Source organism: Equus asinus, chromosome 10 (assembly GCF_041296235.1).
Source record: "Equus asinus isolate D_3611 breed Donkey chromosome 10, EquAss-T2T_v2, whole genome shotgun sequence".
Classification (NCBI taxonomy): Eukaryota; Metazoa; Chordata; class Mammalia; order Perissodactyla; family Equidae; genus Equus; species Equus asinus.
This window is the reverse complement of record NC_091799.1, coordinates 58,927,860-58,948,528: the sequence shown is the minus strand read 5'-3', so window position 1 is coordinate 58,948,528 and position 20,669 is coordinate 58,927,860. Positions and strand designations below refer to the sequence as shown.

Genomic DNA, 20,669 nt, shown 5'->3' with positions numbered 1-20,669 from the left:
CAGAAGTTTTAAAAATTTAGGTAGCTCGATCTGTTAAACTTCTCTTTGGTGGTTTCTGGTTGTTCCATGTTTGGATTACTATTTGATGGCAATGTGGGTTAGTCGAACACATACTGAACTGGGGGTGAACTGACTTCTAACTACGGTTCTGCCCCTAACCAGTAGTGTGACTTTGGGCAAGTCTTCAGATCTAAGTTTCCTCACCTATGAAAAGCAGCAGGATTGGAAACCAGATGACATCTAAGGTCCCTTCCGGCTTCTTCAACCACTACTGAAAAGTCTCCAATTCTAGAGTTTTAAAAGCTTACTTTCTTTAAGTAGGCCAGACATTCTCCCTGAAATGAACACTTCGAATTTGCCTAGCAACATTTTATAGTGTAAAATCTAGCCAGTATCTGAATTGTCAAAACTTCTGAATTTTTGGCATCTGATTTAATGACTTGAATTTTTATATAAAATTTGATGAATTTATACATTCTTCCTCTTATAGGTTATAGATTTTATAGAGAATAGATACTGCATTTAATGTGGAATCTAAAGTATGCATACTATGGAGCCACTATGTCAATGGACATTGAATATGTCTTATATTTTATTGATAATAATAATGAAATATATTACTACTACTGATGTAAGAGAAAATAAAGATAGCTTTTACTTATGTAATGTTTATAGTGTGTTTTCGGGGCTGGCCCCATGGCCGAGTGGTTAAGTTCGTGTGCTCCGCTGCAGGCGGCCCAGTGTTTCGTTGGTTTGAATCCTGGGTGCGGACATGGCACTGCTCATCAAACCACACTGAGGCAGCGTCCCACATGCCACAACTAGAAGGACCCACAATGAAGAATATACAACTATGTACCGGGGGGCTTTGAGGAGAAAAAGGAAAAAAATAAAATCTTAAAAAAAACATTTATATAGTGTGTTTTCATGCACATCATTTCATTTGGTGCTCATGATAACCTTATGAGATAGATAAGACAGGGCTTATTTTTCCATTTTATAAATCATGAACTATTGCACATAGAGATTAAATGATTTGACCGAGGTCACCAGCTAGTAAATGCTAATGCCAGTGCCCAAACTTTTCTGAAAGATGACAATATTGATGAGAAAGAATTTATTGGCTATGTTTCAATATTACAGAAGACAAAATAGAAATATCAGTTATCTGTGAGGTAAGGTGGCCAGAAATCAGGTAAGTGAAATAAAATATCAAGAAAGAGAAATAAAAATTATGTTGAAAATTATAAAATAAAATATTTGAAAGCAAATTCTTCTCTACATATTTATTTCTACATAAAGAAGTACAACCCCTTTGGAAGGAAAGTGAAAATTCTATTAATAGTTCGGTATGCTGTATAGGAGGAAATATCAAAAATATACTATCTAAAGTTTTGTATAAGGAAACAACTCTCAGAGGGAGTTTCCAGAGGTAGAAGGAAGAGAAATTCAGCATCTGTTTTAGAGGAAAACTGAAAAGAACAAGAAAATTAAAAGTAATTAATAACTAGGAAAACTAAAATATCAAATGATTAATCTGATGGTTGACATTAATTTAATGGCATAAAAACAAAGAGATTGGACCAGGGAAAACAGAAGAGAGAGGAAATATTTAAAAATATGTTATAATTTAGATCAGCATTTTTGAAGGAAATTTGCAGTCAATTCCAAGAAAATAAATTTCTTTCCAAGGGAAGAATGTATGAGTGTTAAGGTATATCCAGAATTATTTTAGAAAATCCAATTGAGAAATATCATTTTCCAAATATTAATTGAACCAGATTTAGGTGACATTTATCCAGTATTCTGATTATGGTATGGCCGTCGTCGACAATATGGAGATGACTCACCCTTACTTTGGAATAGGAATGATATGCTGCTTAACTTAAAAAGAAGTTTTTATGTAACATAGTTGGCATTTTAAACCAGGGCATTTAGCCTCTTGCTACACCTCAAATTATGCTTAATACTCATGTATCAGCTATTTCTATGGAAAATTTGATGCTGGACAACTTTTTAAAACAAAATACTATAAAAAAAAGTGTGAGCTTAAGTGAGTAGGAAAACAGTAATTTTGTTACCCAAAGAAAGATAATATTCTTAAGTGAAAGCCTGCAATGAAGAGCATTAAGCCACAGTATTTAATCATTTCTTGCTGCTGTTGATTTAATACTGTTATGATTTAGAAAGAAGTGTGCATATTGTAATATGATTGAAATAGATTATGATTCATACCAGGAAGATTTGAGAGGGGAAGTGGATCAGAAGAAGATAATAAAGTTGGAAATTATGAGGGTGACTATTTGCCTTGGTTGGCCCAGAGCAGTCCTGGTTTTACATTTGTTGTCTCTGCGTAATTAGTATTCATGTCTGCTTTCACTCTCAAAAGTGTTCTAGTTTGGATGATGATGATACACTATATGGTCACCTTAGAAATGATGCAATTGTGTTACATATTATCAGTACATTTAAAAGTGCACCACTACTAATAGCTAACACTTTTGAGTCAGCCAGGCACTGTGCTAAGCACTTTATGAGCACTGTCCCATACGGTCCTCCCAGTAATTTATGAGTCAGTTAGTACTACAGTCCCCATTCTGGAGATGAGGAAGCTCAAGTTTATGTTTACAGATGTTCAGGAACTTTCTCAAGGTCACTCAGTAGCCAAGTTTCTAATTCAAGCAGTCTTGTTTCAGAGGTCATACACATAATCACCATGCATTATTCATTTTTTCCATACTTTAAAAACATTCGTAAGACAATCTGAAAGACATTCAACTTGGATAGGCTAGGAAATGTATAGATAGACAAAAAGACTATCAAAGATACACTAGGGGAAAACAGCTACAGAACTTTTCATAAAGCTTTTCACAAATAGAGGGAGACTTCCTCACGATTCATAAAATATTACTGAAAACATGTCTGAGAGGCAGAAACATGCTATGGGAGGGATGATTCCATTCCTAAAGTAGTATAAAATCCTTAGTTTTGGTTCCTGCATGCACTGCCTCTTTTGAGCCCAAATGTCCCTTTCCCACATGCTTACCACCCTAACCTCCTGCCTTCTCTATCAAGGGGCTAAGATGGAAGTGAAAATAGGGAAGTCAATCCCTATTGAAAATACATGTTATAATGTATTCTGATCTAATTGATCTAATGCTTCTAGACTTTTTCTTTAATCTAACGCCATTCTAGTGTGAAGATTAATCTTTCCCAAATACTACTGTGAAAAAAGCTTTGGTTTTAAGGCAACCAATTCTTTACTAGACGTTGAGAAAGGGAGAAAAGAAGAATGATCATCCTGAACTTTTTCTTGCCCTCTGCTAACTTTGTCTCCACAATGCTTCTGCACAGCTGCTTGGCTGGCATGGGGAGATGACAGCGGACCGTTTTTAAAACAGTGGATAGGCTCTCTGTTGAGATACTTTTTTTCTGATGGATGCTGTGTGCATTCCCTGGACTGCTTAAGGCCTTGAGGCTTTCCCTCAGATATGTGGCTTACCTCTAGTAGACAGTAATTCCTTTTCTGAGCCCAGTCATTAGAAGGGAGAATCCCAAAGAAAGAATTCCCTGCCTTTCATGGGGAATTATTTAGAGAATCACAATGGGGAAGACCAAGTTATACTATTAACAAATATTTATTAGCTTACTCTCTAAGGTGGTCCTGGAGTTCACTAATCATTACAGAATTACAGTTAGGCAGCCTCATTTAAAGTGGGGTTTTAGTTATCCTTTTAATCATATTTGAAACATTAAGTGCATCTTAGTTCAGCTACGGAAGGATTTTCAAAGGAAACTAATTTGTAAAGCACAGAACAGGAGTGCCTGGTAAAAGAATAAACAGAAGATTTGGCTATATCTGTCGGTGCTGCTCATATGAGCTAGAACTAAGTAGTCAGCGATGAATAATAAAGATGAATCATTATTTCTGACTGTGGAAAACCCTGATCATATAGCTGTCATTTCACCCTTCTCATGAGCACAGATACAGAATTTCTGCGGAAAATACTTTACAAAATGATTATTAAAGAAATATTTGTCAAATAGGTAATATTGGTAAGTGTATCCTGGCTTCCACCCTCTTAAGGCCAGTGTTCTGGGGCTCATTCTTACAGTATGAATAAGTAGGACCTACTTAAGAATCAAACTGGAAGCACTTTCGTGTAGCTATTTCTCTACTCTCCATATATTGCCCCTAAGAATGAAACCACATTTCCCTCTCCTACTTACTCAGCATCAGCATATGCTATTTCTATATTCCCTCCCATCAAAAGCTGCTTTGGGGAAACAATCTGATGAATTAGGTATAAAAGACTAATTTGGCTTAAAATATTACCTTTCCCAGGATTATGGCTTTGTGCTAGAGAAAAACTACTCAAAGGGATTAAACTCTAGTGGGAAAATTTCAGGTGAGTGGGAGGAGGGGTTTTTGGTTATAGAGACTTTTATGCTGTCAAGTCAAAATAAAGGCTGGGGTGAGGGCAGCTTCTAGCCTAGGAACTGATGTGGTCCTATCTATTTAGGTTTGCAGGGGGACGTTAGGCTTACTTGAATCTATAATGCCACATTTAAAGGGGTCTTGAATCAACCTGAGACTAAATGCAACACTGGAATCCCAGAATCCAGCTGATCTCCGGCTGAATGGGAGAAACTCCATCCTGGGATGCTTTAGGAGAGGGACCTTTTGAGTTCAGAGCTAACCAATGAATCTGGTCAGACTCAAACCAGTTTTTGAAAGTGGAGTAGGAAATCTTTCTTGCAACGATTAAAAATAGTTTATACAATATGCTGACTGCAGATTTTATACAACGGTTAGGAGTCCTATTGACATAAAATGGATCACTAGCTTGGTATTACTAGTATACCTGGCTGCCGTTTCCTGGTTTAATGCTCCCTTACCTCCAGGTCAGCACTGAATAAGCCTGACCACTTTGATACCACCATCTGTGAACCTTCAACTTCTGCTCTAAGCTAAGGAACTACTTGGTGAATTCCAGCAGTTCTCGAAGTAGTTAAAACGCTCCCACCCCTAAGAGAATGTCTTGAATATCTCTGGAGTTATTTCAAGTGTTTGTCACCAGCGTACAACTCACTTTGGTAAATAATTCTTTGATGGACTTTTTGAACTCCTTCCTTTGGATGCAAGCCAAAAATCATCCGTAGAGCATGCAGCTCTTTATTCAAACTTGGTAATAAATAATTATCTCTGGAACACAGACGGAAGAACTGAAGCAGTGACTTCAGGGACACAGAGACTAATTACCATCACTGCACACGGTTAAGTACAGCAGAGACTGGGGGCAGGGAATGGTTTGTTCGGTGTCTATTACATTCCTTCTCCGGGTAAAACAAGGCCGTCTTGTCTGTTAACATATTTAAAGCAGTAACTGCAGAAACCGTGCAATGTTATGGTTGAGGCGTTCCATGTCACATGTGTTGACAGAATGCTTAAGAATCTCTCTCTGCAATAAACGCAAACCCTGCCAGGCTGAATGATGAGGGCCAGCGCATTTCACCGACTGGTGCACCGAAACCGCTTGGGGTTGGGAAGCCTCTGCTGCCTTCGGAGTGTATACAAGGTCTCCTCGAACAAAGGCACTAACTTGAGGCAATTTCGCGGGCCATTTTCCCCCTCCCAGCGCCAGCTTTGTCTCCCCGCCGGTGTGAGGCTGAGACTTGGAGGAGCCCCAGCTGCGCTGCTGCGCGAGCAGGCTCGGAGCAAGGGCCGGCGTGGGAAGCTCCCCCGAGCCGCCGCTGCGGTTTCCTGCAAACTGAGCGTGCCCTTAGAGGAAGTTGGAGCGCTGCAGCTGAAACAGATACCTGCAGCCTGAAAATCGCGGCTGGACTTGAACCCTGCGCACGGATTACTGTCGTACAAAGAAACTCAAGCGGCCGGGGCGGTGGAAGCCCGCGCGCTCTCCGTCTACCGGGCTGGGCAGGGGCGCCCGGGGCCGGCGGCGTCGGCGTGCCCACCTGGGGCGGCTGAGGAGGGGGCTGCGGAGCAGCAGGCGGCCTGCCCGAGCCGGGCCCAGCGGGCCTCACGCCGCGCCCCGCACGCGAAGCCCCGCCGCCGCCGCCGCCGCCGGCCCCTCCCCGCGGCCCCGGCCCACCGCCCCTCGCCGCGCCGACGTCGGCCGCGCCGCCCCCGTGCGCGGTGACTGGCTCGCGCGGCCTCCAGCCCGGCTGTGGGCGGGGGTGCAGCCGGCGGGAGGCCGCCCCGCCCCCGCCGCCGAGCCGCCGCGCAGCCTCTTCCCCCGTCGCCGGCGGGGCGGTGGCGCTGTGGCCGCCGCGGCCTGTGAGGCAGTCCACTCCCCTCCGCCCCAGCCCCTTCCTCCTCCTTTCTCTGCTCTCACCCCTCCCCTCCCCGCGCCGTCTCTCGCTCGAGTGAATGTGGCGCGGCGGCGCGGGACGCAGCCTCGGCCCCTGCCGCGGCCCCGCGAGCTCCTGAGGAGACGCCGCCGCCGCCGCCGGCCCCCGCCCCCTGCGCTTCCCGGGGAGCCGCCGCCGCCGGGGAAGGAGAACGAGGAGGGGAGCGAAGGGACGGCGGCGGGAAAACGGGAGAGGGCGGAGAAGAGGGCTCGAGGGCAAGGAGGAAGGCGCGGAGGGACGGACGGAAGGACGGACAGCCCGACGGGCGGCCCAGGGAGGGGGCCGCCCTCGAGCCTGCGGGGACCCTCGGCTCCAGCTCCGGGCGGCGGCGGCGCGGGCGAAGGGCGCGGCGGGCGCGATCGAGACAATAACCCCGCCGCCCGGCTCTGGGGGCGGCGGCGAGGCGGAGGTGGCGGCCTAGCGCGGCCGAGGCTCGCGCAGCGCCCCGGCGGTGTCCTCGCGCCCGCGGGCCGGGTCCGGCCGCCGTCGGGTGTGCGGGGCGCGCCGGCCACCCCGAGCCCGAGGCTCCGCGCCGACGCCCCCTCCCGGGCGCGCCCCTCCCCCCTCCGCGCGCCGAGCTGGTTTTCCGGGTTCCCCTGGACCGAACTGGCTCCTGCCGCTCGCCGGGGCAGGAAGTGAGTTTCGCACGGTAATTCCGGGCGGTGTCACGAGTGAAAAGTTTTTTTTCGGCGGAGATCCTGGTTGGGGCTGGGAAACTCCTGCAAAACTCGAGACCAGGAAGCCAGCGCGCTTCCCAGCCCCCACCAAAGCAACCTAGTCTTCCTCCTGCGGGAGGCCGCTCCACATCCGCTCTTACCGGAGAGAGAAATTCGGCTGGATCCAAAGTGACTCATGAAGGGAAGGAAATCATGTCAGCCGAAGTCTTGAAAGAGCTGCCCTGAGACACTGCCCGACCGAAAGGTAATTTTGACGACAAGTGTCGAGAAGTCACAGAGCTCCTGGGCCAGGAAAGAGAGGAGACTTCGAGTGTGTCTCACTTTTTCCCAAGTGGCCCTAAATTCTCCTTTTCTGCTGTCGAACTGGACACTGTTTTAGGTGCTAAATAGTAGAACCGGTTTGTTTTCCCCCTTCTACCGGCAGGACTCGCGTTATTTTAGAGGAGGTTGAAAGAATGCAGTGGGACGAAAAGTTTTAAGCAATCTGAAGAAAGAGTGCCTTTGTTCAGCGCCAGGTCCAGAAGTTTTAGTTTCCCGGAACGTATACAATGTATATTTTTTATTTGTTCAGTTGCTGAACCGGCCACTTTTGTTTTGGAAGAAAGTTAGGTCGCTGCAGCGAGTTGGCTGGCTGCTGTTGAGATGGCTGCCACATTTGTTGATACTGTTACCGATTATTTGGCTTTTGCGTTTAATCATATATAGAGATGTTTTAGTTCCTACCCTTATAAATATGTTTCGTTGGATTGTATAAATAAGAGAACTTTGCCGTTCTTAGTCGTTTTCCTAGGTGGGTGATATATTTCTTCAGGAACTTGTCCCTTTCAGACATTTGGAACCTTATAATACTTGTTTGGTTAATTAATTGAGAGCAAGCGTCTGCTAAATTTTTTCGGGTAACTGACCTAGTAGGGAGAAAAAGGAGAAAGTCTAAGTGTTATGGATAAATAGTTATAATTAAAAAACAAACAAAAACACCTGTAAGTAGTTTGATTTGTTAGGACTTCTCTGCAGTTCAGAGCAGAATTTATACGAAGGAAAGTAAAATGCTTAAAACGATTTTCGTGGGAATCCCGTTGTGATCAACAGCTGTGCTTTTTGAATAGTACAGTATTTACATTTTTGTGTTGGCCCAAATGTTTTGGCCGGTTCTGCCTAATAAGTGATAGGTCCCTACTGTAGAGGCAGGAGTTAGTGAAGCGTGAGAGACATTCCACCGGGCAGGGTTATAAACACTTCTGACCCAGTCTGTGTCTTTATCGATCAAACTAGTTTTGGTCGCAGCAAACACAAAACGGTTTCTTCAGTGGTGTTTTAGTGTCTTTTTAAGTTTGTTTTTTTTCCCCAGTATTTTTGTGGGTGAGGGAGGTGAAAGATAATACTGTGCTTTTGGATAAATATTAGATAAATATGGTTTTCTATTGTAGGTATATCTTAAATATAAATTGATGTTTAATTTGCCCATGGTACCCCAAGAAAAATAGTTGGCTTTCTTTATCTCAAAGAGGAGAAAAGGTAGGTTTTAAATAGGAAGATCAAATTATTTCACAACTTGCTTGTTGTTACTTTATTAAGTATATTGCAAAATAAGACTCTTTTAACTATTTATTGCTATATATTGTTTTGATCTTTTCCCCAGAGCTTAGTCTCTAAAGATCCTTCTTGTTAAAAGAAAATTGTTGGTAAGATTTGTGAGCCATCAAGTAATTCCTCTTAAGTCAAAGTAGCTTTATCAAGGAATTTAAAGTAAATAACTGATCTACTTTTTCATTTTGGAACGTATCATTAGGCAGCAAAAGAGGTTATTCTTGGGCATCTGAAAGAGTGGAACAAAATAAATGGCATTGAACTTCGCTTTCCTTATTTGGCTTATACTTGGCCTCAGAGCAACAAAGCCTTAATAGAGCAAGTCTTTTATAGAGAATTATCACTCTGTGAAGATGTTTCTCTGCGTTAGTAAATTTTACGTGTGAAAAAGTATTGTAGCACTTGAAAAGAACTACTTAAATTCCTGTTTTTAGATATAGTTGTTGATTGCTGTTTTTCTTTAGGGAGCAATAGCATGTTTAGACGCAGACCACACATTTTTAAAAGTGAGACGTTGACCTTTATAATTACCTTCGATTCCTTTTTCCCTTCAACAAGGCAAAATTTACTTTGTGGTTTCCTTAGAATTTTGTTAGTTTAGCACTGAATTAATGAATTTTAGGCATTATACTCTTGTCAGAGTATAAATATTTTTAAAACCTTGTTTAAAATATGACAGTGGTTTGAAAAGAGGTTAAAAAAGCGATAATCAGCTAAAATATTTTTAAATAGCTTCAAATTTTGTATATTCTTCTTAGTATTGTGTGGGCTTTCATAGATTAAATTGGCAAGTATAGAGTACTTCAGAGTGCTTGCTTATATTGCACAAATGCACATTTAATGACACTGTTTATTGAAGGTACTTAGGAGTTTTCAATAGTAGTAAACTTGATTCTTCAACTAATTAATTTGAATATTATGTTATGAAGTCAGCCTGCTGTTTGAGAACAAGCTATTGCAAACTTTTGATGTATGAAAAGCTTCGAGAGGTTCAAATATGGAAACGAAATATTTAGTGCCTGTTGTTTCTTAATGAAGTGATAACTGTAGTTACAGATGTTTTACATATATCACATTGGCAAATCTCTAAAATTCAGTTATTTTACAGATACAGTCATGCATCACATAACAGTTTCACTCAACGATGGGCCACATATATGACAGTGGTATCATAAGATTAGTACCCTGTAGCCTAGGTGTAGAGTAGGCTGTACCATCTTGTGTAAGTACTCTCTCTGATGTTTGCACAGTGACGAAATGGCCTAATGAAATATTTCTCAAAATATATCCCATCATTATGTGACACGTGACTGTATTGGTATTGAGCTCTTGGTAGTACACACTACCTTACTTTGATAAACACACTTTAAAATTTCAGAAAATTAGGTGCATACTTAGGCATTTATTTTAAATAATTGCTTATAGGTAACATGACTTAGAGTTTAAAATGTTTTTGATATAGAAGTAGTTTCTGGCAGTGTTTACAAAGTATTTGGGATTATGCAGAATTTTAGTGATGTTGGATAGCAAAGTAATTTTCTTTTCTATAATTGCTACTTATCTAAATTCTCTTTAAACACACTTTGTTGCTTGCATTTTTATTTTGACTCTTTCCTTTGCTCATCCATTTCTCTGTTATATGCTTTGTTTTTTTCTGGTAACACCTGTATTATGAGGTCCTAAAAATGTCTTTCTCTTTTCCTTTGCTGACAACGTATGTTGTACCTGTGTTTAGCTGTTGACAATAGATTATTGTTTTTGAATGCTCACTGTTTGCTCTGTCCTAGAAAATGCATACATGAATTATGCTTTATAGTACCCACTTTTGAATTTTCTGAGGAAATAAGCTTAGCATTTCTGCCTTCCACTTTTCTTTGATTTACTCACATTATTTGTTTTTTGTTTCTTTCTTGGTGCCTATCATCACTAACTCTTGAACGAGGCTACACCCATTTTTCAGATTTACCTTTTAGCTTTCTCCTCCGTCTTGTGTTTGCTAATTGTAAAAAAGAAATCTAGCCATTATTCAGCTTTTTCTTCTAATTCCTTTAGGTTCCTATTATTACTGTTATCTTCATTTACTTCCCCTATTTTCTCCATGTTCAGCTGTTGTTTCTTACTTATATTTTGCCCTTCCTTTCTTTTCTAAACTTTATTAGTCCGTATTTATACCTAAAGACCGTTCAAAACATGAATAGAAAAAATTTATTTGATTAGCCCCATTCAATTCTGAATATCCCTTTTGCATTCCAACTCAGTTTACATGCCGATATTTTAATCTGATATTCATTAATATATTTTGTTTTTTTTATGCTTTGTTTCTTCCATTCTTTTTTTCCTGTTTAATATCCCCAGGGTTACCTCTGTTCAGATCAGGTTGCTATGTTTTCTTGTATTAAGACTCTACAACCCCCTATACCTTCTTGTTTTATTATGCTTTTGGCCTCTTAAAACACACAAGCTTATATCCTCTGTACTTTCCTTCTCCATTGTTCCTTTCTGTCCTACCTCTCAAGTTAGATGTCTTCTGTGTTGTCCCTAAAATTTTGAAATTGCCTTTGTTTTTATGAAGTAAGCACAGTGGAATTCTGTCACTCACTTTAGTCTTGTCACTTCTGGTTTTTTCCCACATACCATTGTAAGAAGGCCTTGTAAGACTTTATAAATGATAGTTTGTAAGACAATAGAAAAGAATACCTAAAAACTAAGTTAATGAAAGATAATTCTACTTATCTGGAGGTTTTTTTTAATCTATGACTTTATGTATATAGAATACAGTAGAAAAATTAGCAAATAATCAAAAAGACATCTGAGTAATCAGAATGGTTGTAATAAAGTCAGAGGACTTCATTCATAGGGACATCCTTATTCAGAGCCCATTTACTTTGTACGCAGTGAGCTGTTTCCTGCCTTTTTGGTGTCCTAGAAAGGGTGAGAAAGGCACATTGACAGCATCGCAAAGTTATGGCCTTTGGTGTTACAGTCAGGGAATAGAAAAATGGAAAGAAGACTGACTAACTTAGAAAATACAGCAGTCCCAGACAGCTTGCTTTGGGGCTGAGTATCTTATACATATCATTTGTCCCTGGGAAGATTCATTCTGTTATAACATAGTATAATTACAAGTAATAGTAATATCCCTAAGGCAGCTCTTATCACATTTTCTGGTCTTAGATCCCTTTATATTCTTATAGGTTATTGAGAACCCCACAGAGCTTTGGTTTATGTGGGTTGTATTTATTATATTTCCCATATTGGACATTTAAAAAAATTAATTTAAAAATAATAATAAATGATTGCATGTTAACATAACACTGTTTTAATAAAAAAATTACTGTTTTCCAAAACAGATCTTTAGCAAAAAGAGTTGCATTGTTATATATTATTGCAAGTCTCTGATGTCTGGTTGAAGAGAAAACAGCTTGATTCTCATGTTTGCTTCTACATTCAATCTTGCAATATGTTGTTTTAGTTGAAGTTATATGAAGAAAATCCAGCATTATACAGATATATGGTTGGAAAAGGAAGGCGTATTTTCACAGCCTTTGTAGATAATTGTGGGTATTCTTTGATAGCACACTAAAATTTGACCAGTGGTAGTTTTTTAAAGGTTAGCTGCAGTGTTGGATTTGGAACTGTATTAATGAATTTTTGATTTCTTGTTACCTGAAAATCCATGGTTTATCTTGCACTTTGAATCTTTTACCTGTTGATGATTTTGTAACACTATGTTTGGGAAATACTGGTTCATTGAGTCACACGTTTTTTCCAAATGTTGACATGTTTAATTATGTAGTAGCAAACAAAAAATTTTGTTAATATCACTACTAATCTCATCAGAAAAGTCTTTAATACTATGAAGCTGTCAAACTCAGGGTGGCAGATACAAGTTTTTTACAATTCTAAATTTTCACTTGGAAGTTCTAATATTAATCATTGGTAGCAAATGGTATTAATGTTTTTCGCTTGAAGTTACTAGATTGGTTTATTTTTGAGAAAATGTCTGCCAGATTCCTGAGTCTGTGTAACAATCATAGTTTGTCGTTTGTTCTTTTGGGTCAAAATGATGTTCCATGAAAGAAAGGCTAATTTAGCTCATAACTCAACCAGTGCTCTCAAGTGCTTTTCCTTGAGATTGCCATTCCTTCACATAGAATATGAAGATGACATATTGAAAAGTTGAGATTTCTTTACTGCTCCATTAAAGTTATTCCTAAGTGAAAGTGACATTTAAGAAGAAATCAGAATATGTAGTGGTGCTAGTATAGCTTGATACCACTGCCCTTATTTGTCCTAAGGTGCTAGCAGTTTTACTCACCATTGCTGTGAATACAATGGGAAAGGGCAAATGATGTTTTAGTATTATTATGAAAATCGTTTTCACCTTGAAGACTCCTTGAAAGTGTCTCAGGAGTTGAAAGGCCCACGCACTACACGTTGAGAACTTAGATGGGTGTTGGGATTTATGGAGCTTTTCATTACTTCTTTTGATTTTTTTTTTTTTTGGTCTTCTGGTATGAAATTCTGGGAGAATCCTGAGGCTTGATCTTTTAGCATACTAATTTGGTCGTCAGTTCTTTTCAATTATTTCATTACTTTTTGGGGGCGAGGATTAGAGTTTCTGAGAACTCTTGCTTTTTCTTAGAAGTTGATTTTTATTTTTTTAGTTGTATATTTCTTCTACATGTAACTTGCATCTCTGAAGAAGATTCAAGAGATTGATCAAATTCAAGACATAGATCAAATTTTTGATTTTCTTGTGCTTAGTATATTTATCATGCTTTTGGTTTTCGCTCAAATGTTAGATTTTTCATTGTGGCTAAAGTTTTATCTTATGGTCTAGACTTGACTATATTGGTCATTTAACTGTATTTCCCCAGTCCAAGTGAATCCCTGTTCTTGCTTTGGTATATATGGGTTTCTCCTTGAGGGTATGTGGGTAGCTTGTCCTCTTTCACGTGTTTCCTCTCCCTCAGGAGATAATAAACCCCTGTTTTCACAGTTAATGCTGCCTGAGGGTCAGATCTCCCACTGCACAGAGAGCTCTGCTGGAGGCCTTAACTATGCAGCTGTTCCGCTGTGGTTTTATTACTGGGCTGACTGCCTAGGACACATTTCTCCCAATATGTCTTGCTAAGAAAACTTATTCTTTTTGGAGATCCCACTTTATGTTTGTTTTGTGTATCTGGTTCCTCAGACGTGTTATGTTTTACTTTCGTTTCCCCACCAATCCACTTTGTATTCTCTACAAGTTCCTTTCTGTTCTTATCTGTAGATAGACCACTCCCAGGTTTTCCAGTACTCCTATAGATTTTTTGTAATTTTTTTTTCATATTTTAAAGTTTGGAATGATGAAAAACAGAAGAGTTGGAAGCATAGTACAAAGAATTTTTTTGTTTTTGAACCATTTGACAGTATGTTGCCCACGTGGTGCCCAACACCCCCAAATACTGTAATGTTTATTTCCTCCAAGTAAGGACATTCTCCTACATAATGACATCATAACCATCGACATTAGGAAGTTAACAGGAATACATTACTGACACCTAAATCTGTTAGGTGTTGTCTCAGTGTCTTTGAGAGAAAAAGGATCCAGTTTAGAATCATGTGTTACATTTAGTTGTCATGTCTGTTGGTCTCCTTTAATCTGGAACAATTTGTCTTTCCTTTACATTCAGGGCCTTGGCACTTCAGAAGATTATAGATCTAGTTATTATGTAGAATACCTCTTAATTTGCATTTCTCCGATATTTTTATTAGATCTTTGATTAAATTTTCAGGATTAGATCTTTAGTAGGGTTATCATGGAAGTGATGCTGCGTTCTTCTCATTTCATCTTACCAGGTGGCGGTCAATTTCAGTTGTCCCAGTACTGATAGTCATTGATTATATGGTTAAGGTGGTAACTACCAGACGTCTCCTATGTCTAGGTACTTTTTCCTTATTTTTTGTGTGGGTATGTAAATATTTTGCTCTTCATCAGATTTTTAATTTATTTGTCTGTTTACATCTACATATATTCGTGTTTATATTCACTGGGTTATAATCCATTATCATTTATTTTGATTCTCAAATTATTCTTGATTTGGCTAATGGGAATCCCTTCCAGCTGGCTTATTTTCTTTTTGACATAACTCTTCCTTCTTTGAGCACTTCCTTGTATCTAGCACAATATCATGTTCCAGACGTAGCTTCAAACTTGCTCCAGGTGTGTTTAGTGGAAAATGGTACTTAGAAGCCAAGATCTGAACACTTCTTGTGTTTATTGCTCTTAGAGTGTTGCTGCTGCCAGGCCTTGTTAGTGTATAGAGCGAAAGGATATTTTGATGTGCACATTCAGATTTACATCTATATTTATTTCTATAAATATAGTATGATGTCACAATGATATCTCCAGTTCTGATCCAGCACCGTGGGGTTCATTCTAATGTTTTCCCTTTCTATATTTGTAATTTATCTCTGACAATGAGAATTAGTTTTGTTTCTGTACTTTTTTTGATAAGAGAGATGAGGTAAACATTTGTTCATACAGACATTTTCAGTCAGATGTCCCTGTAGTCTGATTAATTTGCAAAGTATTTCTAAAGGGATAAAATTCTAAAATGTAATATCTGGTAAAATACACTTAAGTGAAATATTTCATTTCTCAGTTATCCTGATGACTATGTGAAAGGTGGATGCAAAGGAATCAGTACTTGTATTGTCTATGTTGGATAAGCTCCTTATAGACATAATGTTGGATCTCGATTTTAGTATGAGTGCAGTAATTTTGATGCAACTGTGTCTGTCCATATTGAGGTTATATTGTTTGTATGATCCCAAAGTTTGGAGCACGTATTTATCTTCCTGATAATGGTGTCCTTGGAATTTCAAACCTTAGATGAATTCTAGAATCTTGGACAGTGAGGTGGGAAGATTGTTTCATTTGTATAGGGCCGTTCAAGAATCCTGTAATCTAAAAATGAATCTCTTTGCCAAGGCTATCACCCAGCCTAGAATAAATTGGTTTGACTTCCTCATCCCTGGAGATTTTGGAAATGATTTAAGAGGCATACTGGGATATCTTTTTGTGACTAGAATAGATATACTTTCAGTCTTCTAGGAAAAGATAAGGATCCTGGCAGCAGCAAATGGATTCTTTGGGTGCCCTGTTAATCTCTGGGGACTTCAAAAGGATTAGTTAATTGTCCTGGGGCTAGCTGCAGAATCTCTGAGACAGAGTATAGTAGATGCAGTTTGATTTGTCGGAGATACCTGATGTTAAGATAGTATCCTTGACCTTAGTTATTGAAATCAATACTATTTCTCTCAATTCTGTCTTTTAACTATGTATAGAGGGAGATACTGTAGAGTAGGCTAGGAAGGCTGGATAAGGTACAAGCAGTGAGAGGCTTTTTGATAGGCAAAGGGCTAAAACAATTACCTTAATTTTTATTTCTGGTTATAAAAATTCAAGTACAGAAATGTATACTGTAGAAGAAGAAAATTCTCTATAATCCCATCTCCCACTGATACTCTTAATGTGTTGTGTATTCTTCTGAAGATTTCTATATATATTCCAACATATCAGTGTGCAGGTGTATACATGTATAAATATCTTTAAGTAAAAATGGAAGATATATTTCATTTATATATAAGGGAATATAGTAGATATGTATATGTGTTAATAGGAGTGTTTCTAGGTTGTTAAACATAACAATGCTGTACAGAATATAGGTTTATTGTACTCTTTGCACATAAATTTTTGCACTTTTATATGAATTTTTTCTGGTGGATAAATACCCAAAGTGCATTTTGCTATGTATGTAGTTAAAATTGATACATAGAATCAAATTCCCTCTGGAGAGTTTGTATTAATTTATACTTTAATCAGTAGTATATAAGAGTACCTCTGTATGCGTATTGTTGAAGAGGTTGGATATTAGCTGTCTTAAAATACTTGTGCAAATCTGAGGCAGGCAATATAGTTATATATATAAGATAATAGGCTTTGGAGTCAGATTGCATAGATGTAAATCTGTTAACTAATTGTGACGTTGGCAAGATAAATGTAAAGAATTCTTTTAGGAATTACCTATTTGTATGTCTTTTGTGTTCCCTATGGATTTAGTTGGTTTGTTGCTTATATGCTTTGGTTATGGTGTTTATTATGTAGAAATTAAAAATGTTTTTGAATTTAAGTTTTTCTGGAAGTCTAAATTTTAGTGTAGTCAAATTTGTCAGTCTTTGTGCATTTTGGGGGCTCAATGATATTCTTAGAAAAAATTCGTGACAAGATTATAAAAATAATAACCTAAGTTTTCCTGTTTTGCTTTAAGGAGTGAAATAATCATCTAGATTTATTCTCTCCAAATTTCTAACCAGTTGTTGTAACACTATTTGTTGAATAAATCATCTTTTTACAGCTAAAATTCTCGTTAGCAATAGTAAATTCCCAAATATATTTACGTAATCTGTGTTATTTTCTTTCTTACTGTTTTTGTTACGATAATACTATGCTATCTTGATCTTTTCTTTTCTCATTATAGTATGCTTAATATCTAGAAGTGTCAGTTTATTACTCTACTTTTCAAAGAATTTTCCAGGTGGACTTGAATCATTCTTATTTCCAGAAATCTTGTTTGTATGTTGATTGAGAGTGCTTTGAATTTATAGATTAATTTAGGAAGTAATTGATACCTTTACAATAGCATATCTCTTTCTAGGAAGATACCTTTTCTGTTTATTAAATAGTTTATGCCATTCAGTGGAGTTTATGATTTTCTTCTTGTCATATCCCTGTTTCTTCTTAGTATGCATATTTCTTGGTATTATTAAGAAATATGTATTTTTTTGTTAAATTTATTTCAAAAACAATTGAGGGAGGGTGAGAGCTGCTGCTATTATGAATGGGGCTATTTTGTTATTTGTATTCTCACTGGATATTTAAATAGAGGTTAATTTTTCATTTGTTTATTGCCTACTAAATTCTACTGAGGACTTTAAAACATTGCTAATAGATTTTTAGATGATATGCTTGGATCTTCTCAGTATGTAATTATAGATGCACTAGCAATAGTACCTTTTATTTTTAGTTGAATCATAAATATATTAATTAAATTGTATATTTTAATACTTTATAATTTATTATGCATACTAACAAGTACTTGATAACCCCTCTTTTTAACTACAAAATTCTTCCCTCTGTTTCCTTCTATTGCTTGAGATCATCCTTCAACGTTAGGATAGCAGTCTGATTAATCTTCAGTAAGGGGATCAGGAATTTTTATTGCCACCCAGGAGCTTCCATTTAATCACACTGTACTTGCTTTCTCTAGCATTGTCTGGCTGTGGGAATGGGCAGGGGAGAAAGAAAATTTGGAAGACTGAGTATCCTTTGTTAGAGAAGCAAAAATCCTTGGGTTGATTTATGTAGAAGTTGATCCCTTCTACTACTGTTCAGCTCTTTAACTTCCTCTTGAAGGTGTGTTTAGTGATAGAGAAATGGATTCTTGAACCTTGCTGTTCCTTAACTGCTTTTTGGTTTATCTCTGAAAAAAATAATGCTACTTGTAAACATTTTCCTTAACTGCTTAGTATTCAGTGTAATGCACAGTAATAATTATGAATATTATTAAATTAGAGTTATTCTGGTCCTTTATTTGATTATAATAGTAAACTCTCTACTTATGTAGTTTATACACACAATAAACGTTTCCCAGGAGATCTTTGCCACTGCTTACACCCTAGGGTTTATTTTATTTTATTTTTTTTGTTGTTTTATCATTTTTTTTTATTGAGTTATTGATAGGTTACAATCTTGTGAAATTTCAATTGTACATTAATGTTTGTCAGTCATGTTGTAGGTGCACCACTTCACCCTTTGTGCCCACCCCTCACCCCACCTTTCCCCTGGTATCCACTAAACTGTTCTTGGTCCATAGTTTTAAATTCCTCATATGAGTGGAGTCATGCACAGATTATCTTGCTGGCTTATTTCACTTAACATAATTCTCTCAAGGTCCATCCATGTTATTGCAAATGGAATGATTTTGTTCTGTTTTGCAGCTGAGTAGTATTCCATTGTATATATGTACCACATCTTCTTTATCCATTCGTCTGTTGATGGGCACTTAGGTTGCTTCCATGTCTTGGCTATTGTAAACAGTGCTGCAATAAACATTGGGGTGCACAGGACTTTTGTTACACCCTAGGGTTTATTTTTGTCAATTTACATGTTTTGCTGAACTTGATCTTATACTTCCTTGTGATATATTTAAGAGATAATTTGATATAAATGAAAGATATGTTCCTTAGAATGCTGATATTTTCCTCTCGCTCAATGGATTTTATCAGTGACAGTGACTAACTCTGAAATGGTCTAGGTAACTACCTTTCCTTTCCTTTTTAATTAACAGAAGAGGAAACTGTTGGCCCAGAGAGAGGAAGTGAAATCCTAGAGGTCATCTAGTTTGTTAGTGACATAAGTGAGATTAGAAAGATAAATCCAGGTTTCCTGACTCTATTGGTTTTTCCCTTATACCAGCATTTTCCTAGGTGTGTTCTGAAGTAGAATCTCTTTAGAATAGCACTATCTTTTTATGTGCCAAATGTTTATTTTGTACCTCTTTTCAAATCTCATTGTTCCCCCACCCCAGCTCTCTTGGGATATAGTTGACATATAAGATTGTGTAAGTTTAAGGGGTACAACGTGTTGATTTGATACACGTATATTAAAGTATGATTACCACGGTTGCATTAGCTAATGCTTCCATCATATCACATAATTACCTTTTCTTTTTTGTGGTAAAAACATGTAAGATCTACTCTCTTAGCAAGTTTGAGGTATATAATACAGTATTGTTAACTATAACCCATCACAGTGCTGTGCATTAATCCCCAGAACTCTTCTACTTTTTTTTTTCCAGAACATTTTTAATAAGTGTTATAGGAAAAAAGTGTGGGTTCACATAAATGAGGAAACCTTGGGTTAATACACCTTTTTTTTTCTTTGTCAGATGACAATTTGTCATAGATGATTGTTTTTAATTTTAGAAATAACTGGAATACACCTCAGTTTACAAAAAATGTTAGCGTCAATATTTGAGCCAAGAAGTTCCATGGAAAGATTTGTCCTAAAGCAGTGTGTAATTTGTAATCTCAGGTTTTTAAAAATAGACTTTATTTTTTGAGTAGTTTCAGGTTTCCAAAAAATTGAGAGGAAAGTATAGAGTTCCCATATACTCCACCCCCTCCCTGCTGTTTCCCATATTATTAACTGCAGCATGTTTCTTAGAATTGGTGAACCAATATTGATACATTATTAACTCTCAGTTTACATTCGGGTTTACTCTTTGTGGTGTACATTCTTTGGGTTTTGACAAATGTATAATGACAGATATCCACCATTGTTGCTAATAATAGCGCCAGTGTATTCAGTGGTGATAGTTTATGGATAAGTGAAATTAATGACAGCAATGTTAAAAGGGATGGGAGGAAGGAATTGGGAATACTCTGTTATAAGGTACTTGCATTACTTGCGAAGATCAAGTTACGTTTTACTGACACATCTGTAGGAATAATGTAATATAAATACTAAAATCACCTATCTTGGATATTTGGAAGCTGATTTTTAAAGAAATGATAAACTTTTGGTAATTTGTGTCCACAGTTTCTGGAAAATTAAAATTTAAATGTTGGCCTGTTTTATTTCTGAGGTATAGGCAAATGGTTATAGATGAAAGTGGAAGCATTCTCATCGTTAAATTTTTTAGTCATTGTTTTACAACTCCTGCTTGGCCTCTTTGTACACGAATGTGTGCTCATCCATCAAGCCCAGCTCAAGTCATTGTTTCCACTGGAGCTTCCCCAGATATTTAAGAAGTTTCCCCTCCTTTGGATTTATAGCTTAAATTAAAAAAATACTTGTAGTAAAATACACATAACGTAAAATTTACTATCTTAACCTCTTTTAAGTGTACAGTTCAGTTTTTTTAAGTATATATTGTTGTGCAGCAATTACCACTATCCATCTTTAGAACTCTTTTCATCTTGCAA

The 20,669-nt window shown here is 38.0% G+C and overlaps 1 protein-coding gene across 11 annotated transcripts in view; it reads left to right on the top strand.

Annotated features, from left to right (window-relative positions):
- Positions 1 to 6,841: 6,841 nt before the first annotated feature.
- Positions 6,842 to 20,669, top strand: part of ERBIN (erbb2 interacting protein) — a 135,605-nt gene continuing 121,777 nt past the window's right edge. For 9 of the 11 annotated variants that reach the window (XM_014856374.3, XM_014856373.3, XM_014856372.3 and 6 more), the window contains exon 1: positions 6,842 to 7,290. The gene's annotated coding sequence lies outside the window, so the exon portion shown is untranslated. The remainder of the gene's footprint in view (positions 7,291 to 20,669) is intronic. The other 2 variants (XM_070519575.1, XM_070519573.1) reach the window with 1 other exon arrangement.